The sequence below is a fragment of the Hibiscus syriacus genome, unplaced genomic scaffold (assembly GCF_006381635.1).
Source record: "Hibiscus syriacus cultivar Baekdansim isolate YM2019G1 unplaced genomic scaffold, ASM638163v2 tig00117016_pilon, whole genome shotgun sequence".
Classification (NCBI taxonomy): Eukaryota; Viridiplantae; Streptophyta; class Magnoliopsida; order Malvales; family Malvaceae; genus Hibiscus; species Hibiscus syriacus.
Window position 1 is genome coordinate 7,260,761 of NW_024063525.1, and position 16,200 is coordinate 7,276,960.

Below are 16,200 nucleotides of genomic sequence, written 5' to 3' on the forward strand. Positions count from 1 at the left end.
TAATTTAGGTATATATTTTAACATAAAATATTTTAGGGACCTATTTTGGTAATTATTTTGACCAAAAATATTTCAAGTAATTAAATGAAAAAGGAAGTATACTCATGGATTTACTTGTGATATAAGCCTATATATTATTAGAACTTTTGATTTTTTTTGGTGTTCGGGGAAAACTTGTAAAAACTTAAAGACTTCTCATTTTGGGAGGAATGGCGCCAACATTTTGTTCCAATACCGGCGTTCCCACCTTCTTTGCTTCATTTGTTTATAATGCTAACTGCCAAGTGTTCGTCCTTATCTCTTTGCCTTCAGTAAATACAGTGAACCAAGGCAAATATCAAAAACAGAGTTTAGACCAAAGATTTGAAAATCCAATAGTCGCCTCCACTCCAGATCATGGAATCCGTAGCTCTTTTGGATTCTAATAATTCTTCTTCAGGTTATGCTTTCTCTTTCGTTTCTGTTTTTTTTTTCTCAAACTGAATTCTTGAATCTTGATATCAGTTTCGCATGTTGTATTTTGATTTGCTGCTCCCAAAAGGAAAAGTGGGAGGGGAGAGGGCTGGGCCCATATATATATATATATATATGAATGGGGGTTTTATAATTCTTGACGGATTTATTTTATGCAAAACAAGATTTTTAGTCTACTTTTATAGGTTGTATGTATTCTTAAGAAGCATGTTGATACATATCGTTGAAAGAACAAGGATTTGATTTGTAAACTCAAAAACAAGATTAACTGGCTTTTTGAACCAAAGAGAAATCAAGAATCAAAAGAGGGAAAGAGAAATGAGATGAAGAGCCTTTTATATTTCATTATTGAAATCTGGAAAATCTGACTCTTCATTTTACATTAATCCAGTGCTTATAATACTGTACTGTTCTCAACCAACTAAACTCAAGTACACAATATTTCAAAAGAGTAAGAAAGGCAAGATACATCTGCTAAATCTGCCGGCAAGAAAGCAACTGATAAAAAAGTCCAGAAGCGTAAAATTGTTCCTGAAAATGGGGATCCAGCATCGAAAAGGCCAAAGAGAGCTGCTGCCTGTACAGATTTTAAGGAGAAATCAGTTTGCATATCTGACAAAGATTCAATTGTTGAGTCAAAGAAGGATATGGGTGTAGATGATGAAATTGTAGATGTACGGCTGACTTGTGAAAATGATGAAGGTCGACTTAATAGGAGGCTCAATGATTTTGTATTGCATAATTCAGAAGGTCTTCCTCAACCTCTTGAAATATTTGAAGTTAATGACATGTTCATCATTGGTTTGATATTGCCATTTGGAGAAATTTCTGACAAGGAAAAGGAAAAGAGTGTTAGATGTGAAGGATTTGGACGTTTCGAGTCTTAGAAAATCTCTGGATATGAAGATGGTTGTCCAGTGATATGGCTTTCAACTGATGTGGCTGATTACTTCTACTGCAAACCAAGTGGAAGTTATAAAATGTTTTATGAGCCTTTCTTTGAAAAAAGCTCATGCTTGTGTAGAGGTTTATAAAAAGCTTTCAAAGTCATCAAGTAGAAATCCTGACTTGAGTCTTGATTTGTTGCTTGCTGGTGTTGTTCGGTCAATGAGTGGAAGCAAGATCTTCTCTCGTGGAGCGTCAATTAAGGATTTTGTCATTTCCCATGGAGATTTTATTTACAATCAACTTATTGGTTTGGACGAGACATCAAAGAATGACCAAGTATTTGTAGGGTTGCCTGTTCTTGCTGCCCTTAGAGATGAGAGTAGCATGCATGAAAATATAGGACAAGAAATATCAGCATTTTCTAGTGGGACTCTGACTATTGGTAAAAAAAAAAAGGAGAGAGGAAAGTGGATGCTACATTTCATCTGCCTGTACAATTGAGGAAGATGAGGATGCAAAGTTGGCAAGACTTTTGCAAGAGGACAAATATTGGAAATCTATGAAACAGATGAAGAATCAAGGTTCAGCTTCCATGTCAAACAAATTCTACATCAAGATCAATGAAGATGATATTGCTAATGATTATCCTCTCCCAGCATACTACTAGAATTCTAATGAACAAACTGATGAACTTGTAGTTTCTGAAAGTGACATTGATGTGTGTGACTCTGAGGATCTTCCTTGAAGCATGCTTCACAATTGGTCATTTTACAATTCAGACTCAAGGTTGGTTTCCTTGGAGCTTCTTCCAATGAAACCTTGTGCTAACATTGATGTTACCATTTTTTGTTCTGGGGTTATGACTGTTGATGATGGGAGTGGATTTTGTCTTGATGTTGACCTTAGCCAGTCTACTTCAGGTTCTTCGAGCGGAGTGAATGCCGATGGGATTCCAATTTTCTTGAGTTCTATTAAAGAAATGATGATTGAATTTGGATCATTAATGGTTTTCATATCCATCAGAGCGGATATGGCATGGTATTGTCTTATGTTTTTTAAATTAGGGTTCAACAACTGCTATTTGTTCCCCTAACCAATGCTTGATCTACAATGCTTGCAGAGAAAGAAATCACTATAAAAGTGATAAAAACATTGTTCTTTGAAAATGGCTACTAATATGCAACAACCAAAATTTTTTCTTCGTTAAATCATTAATTTTAATCTTGATTACTTTATTTTTTTCCTTGTTTCAGGTATAGACTTGGAAACCATCAAAGTAATATCTTCCTTGGTATGAACCACCTTGGTATGAACCAGAACACAGAACACAGAACTGAAAGGGTTACAATAAGCATAATTACACTTTTGAAGGAGCAAAGTCGAGTATCACGACTCTCTTTCAATGATGTCGTCAGGAGAGTATTTGAGTTCAAGAAGGATAATTGTGCTTTTATATCTACTGATCTAGCAACTGTTGAGAGATATATTGTTGTGCATGGACATATAATACTACAACTCTTTGCAGAGTTTCCTGATGAGAAGATAAAAAATGTGCATTTGTGGTTGGCCTTGCCAATAAAATGGAGGAGAGACGTCATACAAAATGGTTAGTGAAGAAGAAGAAAGTTGTACACACGAGTGAATCAAATATGAATCCACGAGCAGCAATGATTCATGCAGCTTCTAAAAGAAAGGCCATATAGGCAACCACAACAAGGCTAATCAATAAAATTTTGGGGGAATACTATTCAAACTACTTGCCGGAAGATTTAAAGGAGGAAACTAATTGTGAGGTGAAAGATGAAGATAAAAATTAGGAAGAAGAGGAAAATAAAGATGATGATGCTGATGCTGATGCTAATGGTGATGTCGGTGCTGATGCTGATGCTAATGGTGATGTCGGTGCTGATGCAAATGCTAATGGTGATGCCAGTGTTGGTGCTGAAGAAGATAATTCAAAGGAGACGAAGAAGTCTCCTTCCGTATCAAGGCAATCTAGACACTGTTCAAAGGAGGAAGTAAGATGGGATGTGGAGCCTATAATCAAAACAGGCTCTAGTGAGCCTTTTTATAAACAAGCCTTTGTACATGGAGAAGTAGATGTGGTTGAACAGGCTATATTTATTGATATTGGTTCATATGAAGTTCTTGAAATCTATTTTGTGGAGTATATGTTTGAAAATTCAAAGGGATTAAAAATGGTTCAAGGACGAATGATGTAGAGAGGATCTGAAATTGTACTTGGTAATGCAGCTAATGAGAAAGAGGTGTTTCTAACAAATAATTATGGGGATTTTGAATTGGAGAATGTGAAACATATTGTAGTAGTAAATATTCGAGTAAGGCCGTGGGGATATCAGCACTGGAAGGCTAACGCCAACATGGACAAACTTGCTAGAGCTGAAGCTGAGGAATGGAAGAGAAAAGGACTTCCAATAAAATACTATTGTAAAAGCTTGTTGTATTTCCCTGAGAGGGGTGCAGTCTTTAATCTCCCCTTTGATACTTTGGCTTTGGGTTCTGGTTTCTGTCATTCTTGCCAAGTTAAGGATGTTGAGAGGGACAGAGAAATATTCAAAGTGGATCCCTTAAGTACATGTTTTGTATACATGGGAACAGAGTACTCTCTCCATGATTATGTCTATGTAAGCCCACATGAATTTATTTTAGAAAGGGATGAGATTGAATACTTTAAGAGTGGGAGGAATATAGGCTTGAAGCCTTATGTTGTGTGCCAAGTGCTGGAGATTATTGTCCCAAAAGGGCATAAAAAAGTTGAAAAAGAATCAACCCAGATTAAGGTGAGGATATTTTTCCGCCCAGAAGACATTACATATGAGAAGGCATATGTTGAGTTAATCGATCGATGGAGTTGGCCAAGAGGGGGGTGAATTGGCAAATAAAAATTTCGGTGGAAGCTTTGCAGAAAATTGAAAAGATTTGCACAACGATTTAGAGTGGTTCGACTTTCTTAACCAAAGTCTACGTCCACTACCTTAGCTATCAACACTAAGGATTTTTCACAAATTCACTAATTTGTCTTTCTTTTGAGAACAAAGAGTAATCTTACAAATCCCTCAAGAATTATACCCCAAATTCTTGAGAACACTCTCTCCCAAAGAGAATAATACAAATTTTGCAAACTTACAATAAAATCCTCACAAGGCAAGATGTTTGCACAATTCTAGAACAAAGAAAGAACACTCAAGAATAATACAATTGAGCACAGTAAGTCTTCTTGAAAGCAAAATTGAATATTGAATGAAATAGGCTTGAAAATGCTCAAACTTGAGGTTTGATGCTTTCTCTTTGATTCTCTCTTGATTCTTGTTGATTGTTGTTTCTTGTTGTTGATCAATGGCTTCTAAGCTTGTTTAAATACACCTTCAAATGATTCTGAACGTTGGGGATGATTAGTGGAGTCAATAGAGCCGTTTTAGTGTGAAATCAATTAATAAAACAGCTTAGAGCATGGGGGGAATCGGTACCCCCTCATGAGGAATCGGTTCCCTAAGTGTAAAATTCAAATATTTCGACCGTTAAACAGGGGGGAATCGGTACCCCCTTGGGGGGGAATCGGTTCCCTCCGAGAATTCTGTTTTTCTCGTAGCCAAACCATTCAAGGGGGAATCGGTACCCTCTTGGGGGGGAATCGGTTCCCTCTGAGTAATCTGTAATTTTTGGCTTTGAAATTGGTCGAAATATTTTGTAAAATTGTTTTGAAATTATTTTAAGATTAAAACTTAATTTTACACTTGAGTAAGGATTAAAAATGACATTTGAAAGATTTGGAGTAATATTTTGATATTCGAATAATTATATCGAATATACTTAGAAAATCTTTTGGAATATATTAAAATTCATTTTACTTAATTTATTATATCAAAATATCAAAATGTTTTCAACAATCTCTCCATTTTTTATATAACAAAACATTTTAGTAATTTTAAGATTTTGAAATCAAGTTTTGAAATTACTCCCCCTTACTCTAACACTTCTCCCCTTTAAAACACTTTAACATTTCTCCCCCTTTTTGTTAAATCAAAAATACTTTTAAAAGATTTTAAATGTAGCTTAAGTTGTTAAGATCACAATCAAGAGAAACGTTAGCCATTAGTTTCATAATCAGTATTCATAAACAATGTGATATGGCGAAATTGGTCATATATCTAACATGATGTAAATGATGCAATAATGAATAAATTTAACCAAACCAAATATATAGAAATATAAGTTCAAACATCCATAAAAAATCAACCAAATTCAAACATCCAACAATCAAAATTAAAAATAATCCAAAGTCATTCAAAATGTTGAAACAATAAACTCCATGTTCTATTTCAAAGTACTAAAGAATGAAAAATAATCAAGCATCCGTAGGAGGATCGGGAGGAGGAAAATGAGCTCGCATAGTGGTCATCTCGTGCGAGAGTGCATTAATGCGTTCATTCATAGAAGCGTTGTTTGCGCGCATCTCCCGGAGAATCTCCAATTATTGAGCTCCTATTATGGATAAATGAGACTCTATGGAAGTGAAGCGAGAATCCATGGATGCATACCGGAAAACAAATGTCTCCATAAAGGATTGAATGTATGGAGGCATTTGATCTTCTGGTCGTGCTTGTTCCTCTGGTGGAGGTTGTTCCTCGTGCTATTCTTGCTTATCGTCGGAGTCATTGGCTTCCGGAGGTTGTTCTTAAATACGAACCCAAAGATCATTCTCTTCATTGAACTTCCATCCCGATTTGGTTAAAGAGAAGAGGTTGATTTGGTTTTTGAGGGGAAAGGAAGCATCAAGACCAACTCTAAGCCCAGCCTTTTTAAACAGATTACTAAGAATACAACCGTAAACTAAAGGAGAACATAATTTTTTATTGGGAACAAGATTTACGGTTTCGACAAGTTCATAAAAGATAATATGTGGAAGGTTGATTTTAAAATTATTTTGGACAAAATGTTGCCAAAATAAATCCATGGCTCGGAGAGTAGAGTAACGGCCTCCGGATGGTCGAAACCACCAAGAGATCATGAGATGAAGAAAATGGTCGTGAATATCTAACACACTTGCACTATCCCTTCGTTTATACTGAGATCATACCGTCAGTTTTTCATTATCTAACCCGTCATTATCTAATCATAATGCTTTGGCTATGTATTCCGGGTCAAGATGAAAGAATCGTCCTAGAAGATAGGATCGAATTCCTATGGTAAAGGTTTTCTTCGGGTTTTGAATGCAAACAATATTAGAGTAGAAGATACGAACGAGTTGTTGGTAAACAATTGGTTCAAGCTCAAAAAGTTTGTCAAATTTCCACTCTTGAAGAGTAGGACGATGTCAAAAATTGATGTCTAACATGGCTTGAAGAGATGGGATGCGTTCTTCCCAGATTTTGTAGGACTCAAAGTATTGACAAAACCTAAAGTAGAGATTTTGTCTACGACTAGGTTCATTGAAGCAAGAATTGCGAATGGTCATGTTTGGATCATCGGGATTAGGAATAGGAATTTGTTGGATAGGTGGAGGATTTGGAGGTGAGTTTGGTGGTTGGCTTGAACGACTAGAGGAAGGTCTAGAACGTTTGTGAGACATGATTTAAGGTAATCGGAATGGAAGGAATAACCTGCAATTTTAAAAAACACATGTATGTAATATGATTAATCCCAAAACTCAATTGAGTCATCAATATTTCAAAGTTCTCTAAACCAATCCTAATGGGCAAAGTTTTTGAAAACTATTGAAAAATAAGGGTTTGAAAATCAATATACACATAGTTTTCATAATAACAACATAATTAAATCAAAACACAACAATTTGAAAATAATTTTTTTTAATTTTGAAAATTTTCAAAAAATTTGAAAAATTCTTGTGTTTTTAATGAAATTAGTTATAGAATCTAGTTTCTAAACACTAAACAATCAATGCCCGATCACTATTTAAATCTAGAACTATGTAAAACTAGTTCTATGTTCAAAAATTGATAAAATAGAAGTTTTAGAAAAATACCTTGAAGAATTTCGGATTTGAGTGAGATTGAATGAAGTTTGCACGATTTTGATGATTCCAACATGTTTAGGAGTTTATATTTGAAGTAATTCCGATTAAAAATTGTGTTTTTGATGAAATATGGAGATAGGGAGAGAGTAGAGAGAAGAACGGCATGAGGAAGAGAGAAAGCATTTGAGGCAAAATGAGGTATTCTGGGCGTGATATAACCAGAACTCTCAGAGGGTATCGATCCCCCTGTGTGGGGGAATCGGTTCCCCTTCAAAGGGGGAATCGGTTCCCCTTCAAGGGGATATCGATTCCCTCTGCACTAAAATTGCTAAAATTTGATTTTTAAACACTTAAAATGCTAAATTAATTTTTTCTACTGGTATTGGCAACTCATATTATGAAAAATTAACTATGTTCAATCAATCAAATCTATCATTTAAAAAATTATTTGAACATATAATCAATTTTTCACAAAGAATTATAAACTCCCCCTAACTAATAGCAAAGATTGCAATCAAAATTAATTATAAGCATTTTTCATTTATTCTTAAAAGTGCTAAAATTATTTTAAACACTAAGTGAAGATAGGTCAGTTAAACCTAATTCTCTCCTAAGTATCCAAAACATTTCCTTGTCTAAAGCCTTTATAAAGATATCCGCTAATTGATGCAAAGTATCAGCAAATTCTAGAATTATATCTTCCTTAGCGACATGGTCTCTAATGAAGTGATGTCTTATTTTAATGTGCCTAGTTCTAGAGTGTTGGATGGGATTTTTAGTGAGACAAATAGCACTAGTATTGTCAGACTTGATAGGAATGGTACCTACTTCAATTCCATAATAAAAAAGTTGTTGTTTCATCCATAAAACTTGTGCACAACAACTACCGGCTGAAATGTATTCCGCTTCAGTGGTAGATAATGCAACACAATTTTGTTTCTTTGAAAACCAAGAAATAAGCATATTTCCAAGGAATTGGCAAGTACCGGAGGAGATTTTCCTATCTAATTTGCATCCTCTATAATCCGCATCAGAAAAGGCATGCAAGCTAAAGCTAGAGTCTCTAGGATACCAAAGTCCTAAACTAGGAGTGTCCTTAAGGTATCTAAAGATCCCCTTAACAGCTAGTAAATGTGATTCCTTAGGGCATGATTGAAATCTAGCACATAATCAAACACTAAACATAATGTCCGGTCTACTTGCAATTAAATAGAACAAAGAGCCAATCATTGATCTATATAATTTAACATCCATACATTTACCTCCTTCATCCAAGTCAAGCTTTGTAGAAGAGCTCATTGGAGTGTCATGAGGTTTCTCATTTTCCAGTCTAAACTTTTTCAGCATATCTTTGACGTATTTAGCTTGATTGATGAAGATGCCATTTTTTCTATGCTTGATTTGGAGTCCCAAGAAAATGAGAGCTCCCCCATCATGCTCATCTCGAATTCCCTTTGCATTAGCTTAGAAAATTCTTGGCAAAGAACATCATTAGTATAACCAAATATTATATCATCAACCTAAATTTGAACTACTAATAAATATTTACCTTTATGATTTAAAAACAATATAGTGTCAACCTTCCCTTTTAAAAAACCTTTTTCAATTAAAAAGTTTGACAATCCTTCATACCAAGCTCTAGGAGCTTGTTTTAAACCATAAAGAGCTTTTGTCAATTTAAGAACATGAACTGGAAATTTTGAATCTTCAAAACCTAGAAGTTGTTGCACATACACTTCTTCTTTAATAAAACCATTTAAAAATGCACTTTTAACATCCATTTGATATAATTTAAATTCATGAAAACATGCAATTGCTAATAAAATTCTAATTGCTTCCATCCTAGCTACGGGAGCGTATGTTTTATCATAGTCTATGCCCTTTTCTTGAGTATACCCTTGAGCAACAAGTCTAGCCTTGTTTCTCACTATATTACCACTCTCATCAAGCTTATTCCTAAATACCCATATAGTATCTACAGTAGATTTATTACTAGGCCTTTCAACTAATGTCCATACTTTACTTCTCTCAAATTGATTTAACTCTTCTTGTATAGCCATAATCCAATGTTCATCATTTAATGCTTCTTTAATATTCTTAGGCTCTTTGCATGAGATAAATGCAACATAATTACAAATATTTCTAAGAGAAGATCGAGTTGTTACCCCTTTGGATGGATCACCTATGATTTCACCATCCTTGACATAGTTATACTCTCTTGGGTAAGATATTTCCCTTTCTTCAATGGTTGGATTCTCGAGAGGATCATGAGTTTCCTCATATTTCGTTTTTTTTCTTTGATGATGGTTCTCCAACTTCATGTCTAACGTCATTTGTATTTATAATACCTACATCATCATTCAAACAAGAATCCTTCCTCGGAAGGAGATTATCATCGAAAACAACATGTATAGACTCTTCTACAACTAAAGTTCTTTTATTAAATACTCGATAAGTTTTAGAACTTAAGGAATAACCCAAAAAAATCCCTTCATCACTTTTAGCATCAAATTTGCAAAGATTGTCTTTACCGTTGTTTAAAACAAAACATTTACATCCAAAAGGATGAAAATAGCTAATGTTAGGCTTCTTATTTTTAAAAAGTTCATATGGAGTTTTCTTTAAAATAGGCCTAATCATTACTCGATTAATAACATAACAAGCGGTATTTGTGGCTTATGCCCAAAAATATTTTGGCAAATTGTTTTCACAAAGCATGGTTCTAGCCATTTCTTCTAAAGTTCGATTTTTCCTTTCAACAACTTCATTTTGTTGAGGGGTTCTAGGTGCTGAAAAATTATGACTAATACCATTAGAATTACAAAATTCAGTAAATCCAAGATTTTCAAATTCAGTTCCATGATCACTCCTAACACTAGTTATAGAGTAACCTTTTTTGTTTTGGATTACTTTTGAAAACGTGATGAATTTTTCTAATGCTTCATCTTTAGTACTTAAGAATAGAACCCAAGTATATCTAGAATAGTCATCTACCAAGACAAATGCATATTGTTTTCCACCCAAGCTAGTAGTTCTAGATAGCCCAAAAAGATCTAAATGGATCAATTGCAATACTCTACTAGTTGATAAATCATTAATGGATTTAAAAGAAACTCGCTTTTGTTTTCCTTTAGCACAAGCATCACAGATTTTATCATTATCAAATTTTAGTTTAGGCAGCCCTCAAACCAAATCTCCTTGAATTAACTGTTGCAAGACACTCATACTAGCATGTCCTAGTCTCATATGCCATAACCAACTATCATGCTCATCCTTAGCAACTAGGCATAAATTAGTCATACCTATAATGTCTAAATGCACCATGTATATATTTCCTATTCTCTGACCAACAAGCATAATCCGATTATATGCAATGTCAATAACTTTACAACCATTACTTTCAAACATGACATTGAATCCTTTATCACAAAATTGACTAATGCTCAAAAGATTATGCTTTAATCCATTCACATATAAAACATTTCTAATTTGTATGGAAGAGGTATTACCTATTGTACCTATACCTTCGATGTGACCTTTTGAATTATCACAAAAAGTCACTTCTCCTCCATTTTTGGCGTTAAGCTCTATGAACCAGCTTTTGTCTCCGGTCATGTGTCTTGAGCATCCACTATCAAGGTACCATGAGTTTGAATTTGTTTCCCGTTCCTTGTAGCAATGCTCCTTTTCCTACAAACATAGATTAATTTCTAATTTTTGGTACCCAAATTCTTTTGGGTCCATATTCATTAGTTTTCAAAATCCTAGTCCCCTTAGGTATCCACTTGTGTAGGATATCTTTATCTTTAGTAGTAATGAGTCCTTTAGGAACCCATATACTTCTAACGATTTTTCCATTAGAGGTTATTTGGGGACCTCTATGATTGTAGTTTTTAAACTTTTTCTAACAAAGTTGGATTTTGAATTTTCTCAATTTTCAAAATGTTTTGTTCCAACTTTATCAAAAGAAGCTTTAAGATCATCAATTTTCTTTTGATGATCATCATTGACCTTTGAAAGTAAATTTTGCAAATCTAAATTTTTCTTTTCAAACTCTTCTAGTTTGATTTGCAAATCACTAATTTTACTTTCAAAATCATTTGTTATTTATTTACTGTTTTTACCATTTTTCATTGCCTTGACATTTTACCATACTCAACATTAAACATTTGTTCTTGCCACTGCATTTCCATTTACTACACCATCAGAATATTCATCCATATCCACCGTCATACATTTTTCATTTGCCATGACATTTGTATATATCAAGACTAACTATACTTAGATAGAATAGTGCATAAACTTCGCTCAATATCCTTCCAATCCCTATTGAGTCGATACTCACTCATCACTTTATTACTTATGCTATTGTGTATACTTGCACATTATTTGCGTATAATTTTATAGTACTCATAATACAAAATAAGTTTTGGGTACCGTTGCCGGGGATTGGCAATTGGCGATGCTGAGTTTAGTTGTTGCACCATTTTATTTCTTTTCTTTGTACATAGTTATTTGTTTTTGTGTTTACCTTTTTCAGGTGTTACGTTGTCGCACGTCACGTAAAAGACCCAAAGAACCATTATTTCATATTGAACCTGAGGCTCATATTGTTCAAAATCAAGTGAAGGATCTTGCTGTTCTAAATGCCATGACAATCTCAAATGCTGGGAATGCTGCTCGGCCACAAACTATTAGAGAATACTTAGCTCCTACCTTGGATGACCTAAAACCTACTATTATAGGTCCCAAGATTCAGGCAACCCAATTCGAGCCTAAATCGGTTATGTTCGACATGTTGGACTTGATTGGAAAGTTTGGTGGTGCTCCTCATGAGGATGCAAGGCAACATGTTTGATCATTTTTGGAGGTCTCTGACTCCTTTCGACAAGAAGGTGTGCATGAAGATATGCTGAAATTGAATTTATTTTATATTCTTTGAAAGATCATGCCAGGGCATGGCTCAATGGATTACCTTCTGGATCGATAAGGTCTTGGGCTGAATTGTGTAAAATATTTTTTCTACGGCATAATCCACTGAATATGAACAACCATCTTAGGAATACCACAAAATCTTTTCACCAAGTTGATGACAAGTCAATGCATGAGTGTTTGAGACTGCTACAAAGAATTGCTTCAGAAATGTAACAACCATGGATTCCACGATTGGACTCAAGTCGCAATGTTGTACAATGGAGCCAATGCACCCACGAGGATGATGGTAGATGCCTGGAAAAATGGCACTTTACCTGACAAATCACCTGGAGAGGCTTTTGGCATTATTAATCGAATTGCTAACCATGATTATCAATTTCTCTCTTTAAGGTTTGAAACTAGAAGGAAGACATCTGGGACATTAAAGTTACAAACTGAAGATTCAGTATCGGCCTAACTCTCTACCATCAACAATATGTTGAAGGATTTGAAACATTCTAATGAGGTGAAAGAATTAAAGGTTGCTAGCTCGGCATGTCTGTTATGCCATGGCAATCACCATGAATGTGAGTGCCTGAACAATAAAAAATCCATCAACAATGTGGGAACATCAATTAATGGACTCAACATCCCAATTTCTAATGGGAAAATCAAGGAGCTCGTAATGTTAGTTATCTCGCTCAGCAGCAGTATATGGATGAGCCCCCAACCATTCAAATGAATATTCTATGGCATACTTTTAGGAAGGGGACAACATCTTCACTTAATACAAGTTCTCTAGAGGCCACTATGCAATACTCTATGACAACTACAAAGACTCTATTACAAGAACATGACACATCTATTAAGAGTCAAGAAGTATTATTACAAAGTCAAAGGGCATGGTTGCAAAGTCATAAATTGTCTTTGAGAGCTTTGGAAATGCAAGTGGATCAAATTGCCACGGCGTTACAAGAATACCAACCAGACAGATTGTCTAGTGATACTGAATTCACTGAGGCTAAAGGCAGTGAGCAATTTAGTACATTCACCTTAGGGAGTGGTACTCATATCTACAAAGATGCTAAGTTTGGGGGAGAAACACTCGAAGAACCTAGCTATGAGATTATGCATGAAGAATCTCATTTGTAAGAGGGCACACATTTCCTGGAGAACAAATTTAAAGGTTCAATGAGTAACCATAATGGTGGCATACAAAATAATGCCACGGCAAAAGAAAAACCCCTACTAGCAGAAGTTCATGACCAAATGGAAGCTGCATGCCACGACAATTTTTCAAGCACTAGTGATTACTTGAAGCTTGATAAAGACGACAAAGATGAGCATAAGGATATTTCAAAGAAGACGGGTCAATCTAGCTTACTCATAGCTAGACCAGATACAAAATTTGAACCTGTTGATTTCATTAAATTTACTCAACCCCAATTAGTTACCCATTTTTCTAGGCTAGAAATTGTTAAAGCATTAAGGAATAAAATGGAGAAACAATTCCCTAATGAGAAATTATTATTTTCCACTATATTGTCGTGGTACGCTAACATTGTCAATTTTCTCGTTAGTGGTGTTTTGCTTCCGTACTTGTATAGCCAGGGCAAGAACAGATTGATGCAGGATGATGATCCCTACTTCTTGAAAAACTTTGCTGCCCAAGCAATTAAAAGATGACACAGCAACAGGGAGTGAAAAGAAAGGATTACTGCGCAAAGGTCCTACAAATCGGGTTCTATCAACTTACACTAAATGTGGCGCTGTTATATGTGTGGAGCATTTTGGTTTATACTGGTACTCCAATTGAACGCGACAAAAATGCCATGACAATTCACGATGTTTTGCAGTTTGTATCCCTTGAACCCTTTTTAATTTATGTTTTAGAAGTTTTGTTTTGTTGTGAGTGTTTGTTTGTTTATTTTTTTTTTGTTTTATTTCTTTATTTTTAATTTTAATATTACTTCTTTTTAGGACGAAGGGTGTTTTGGAGGATGAATATGATGAAATCTCACGAGGGAACTTTACAGGCTGCTGTAAACCAATATGCCACGGCAAAGCTAGATGCAATCGAGGCTCTAATAAGACGCAGTCGTATCACCTGTTTATAAGGACGTGCTCCTACATTTGACTTGTAATCTTCCAATCATCATGGACATGATTTTTCCAGCATCTGAGGATGCCACGGCATTTCCAAATGTCACTCATCAAGACAATACACCCAAGCCAAATGATGCTAACCCAGTTAACACATACTAGATGGCGTCTAAAGTAATCTATTGGGCGTGTAGAGACCCCAGCATCCAAGAACACTGAAGGCCCTAGCACACCACCTGCTGAACCCAATTCTGAGCCTGATGCAAGCCCACCACATTAAGGAAGTGCACCAGGCGCAATACTACTAGCACTACCAGCGCGACTCCACCACTATTTTAGGAAGACAAGGTACCTTGCATTGCATCGCATATCTTGTAGTCTAGTTTTAACTTAGTTTTTATTCAACATTGAGGACAATGCTTCTCTCAAGTTTGGGGGAGGTAGTGTTCTTTGTAGAATATGTGCATGATAATATTAGCATAATGTTATGCCATGGCATCAGTAAATGATAGGACAATTAGATGAAATGTTTTAATGATACCCAATGACGAATTATTTTAGGCTAGAAATTGAATGTAAATGACAGTTAAGAAAGATAGAACTAACTCTAGGGCTTAATGCTTTGTGAATTATTCTTACACGATTTGTATGTTTTCTATACTTAAGGAACTTAAGAAGTTTTTATGAAAGAACTCTGGTTAGCCTTGGCATTAAAATATGGTATTATACTTAAATGATAAATTACTTTTTAAGAACTCCCTATCCCTGAATTTTGTTTAATCATGAATAAATACTTCGGCATAGCTGTAGAGGGACACTCCTCTTTATCGTGGCATTGCCTGGAACTTTCTTTAATAAATGGCAGCCAAGCGCATAAGAGTGAATTAATGTACTCACGAGATGACTCTACCTGACTAGCTTGGGGGTGGAAGGTATGTTCCCTTTCACCTAGAGTGTGGGATGGTAGGTGTGATGAGATGACTCCCTTAATAGCACCGTAAAAAAAATGAAAAAAAGAAGAAAAAAATGTGTAGTAAGTGAAAAGAGAGTATAAATGTGCTTAATGAATAAGTTAATGACGTGGCAAAACTAGGGAACTCAATTAGAAATTGCCTAAATTCGTTAAGTATAGATTAGATATAATCACACACACATAGCACCATAAAGAATCTTGACCTAGGGAAAAGTACTTGAATTCTTGATATGTCTAGCATGTTGAAGCCAATTTTTTAAGGGTTGAAATTCAATTTTTGTCTTGTTGTCCTACTGTTGAAAATTGCCATGACATTTTGATTGTGTTAATATTTATCCATTGCTTGAGGATAAGCAATAGCTTAAGTTTGGGGGTGTGATAACTCCATAAAAAGACTACTTTTAAGGCGTTTTTGACTTAAGTTATTGTTTGTTTAAGGGTACATATAGGTCATTTTAGATGTATGTAGCTGCATATAATTGCATTTGTGGTGGTTGTGTTATTTTATTTTATTAAGGTTCTATATTAGGAGGAAGGTGTGGTTTTTAGTGATGTGCAGAAAATAACAAGCAAAATAGGAGAGCTGGGTTGTAATGCCGCAGCATCACACGCATATTGAAATGCCTTGGCATTTATGGTACAGAAAATGGTAAAAAGATACAGTTGTACGAGGATAGTTGGCTCTGCACGTGAAATGATGGTTGTAACAGCCTGTTAGGGGACCACTGCCACCTGGAGGATAAGGTTCATACACAAGGTGTGATCCTAGGGGTATGAGGGGTATTTTGCACCCAACAATATCCCAACAACCTCATCATTACCCCTAGATATTTTTATTATATATTACACCTCA

The 16,200-nt window shown here is 35.1% G+C and overlaps 1 pseudogene; it reads left to right on the forward strand.

Annotated features, from left to right (window-relative positions):
- Window positions 1–209: 209 nt before the first annotated feature.
- Window positions 210–14,536, forward strand: LOC120195528 (annotated as a pseudogene).
- Window positions 14,537–16,200: the final 1,664 nt, after the last annotated feature.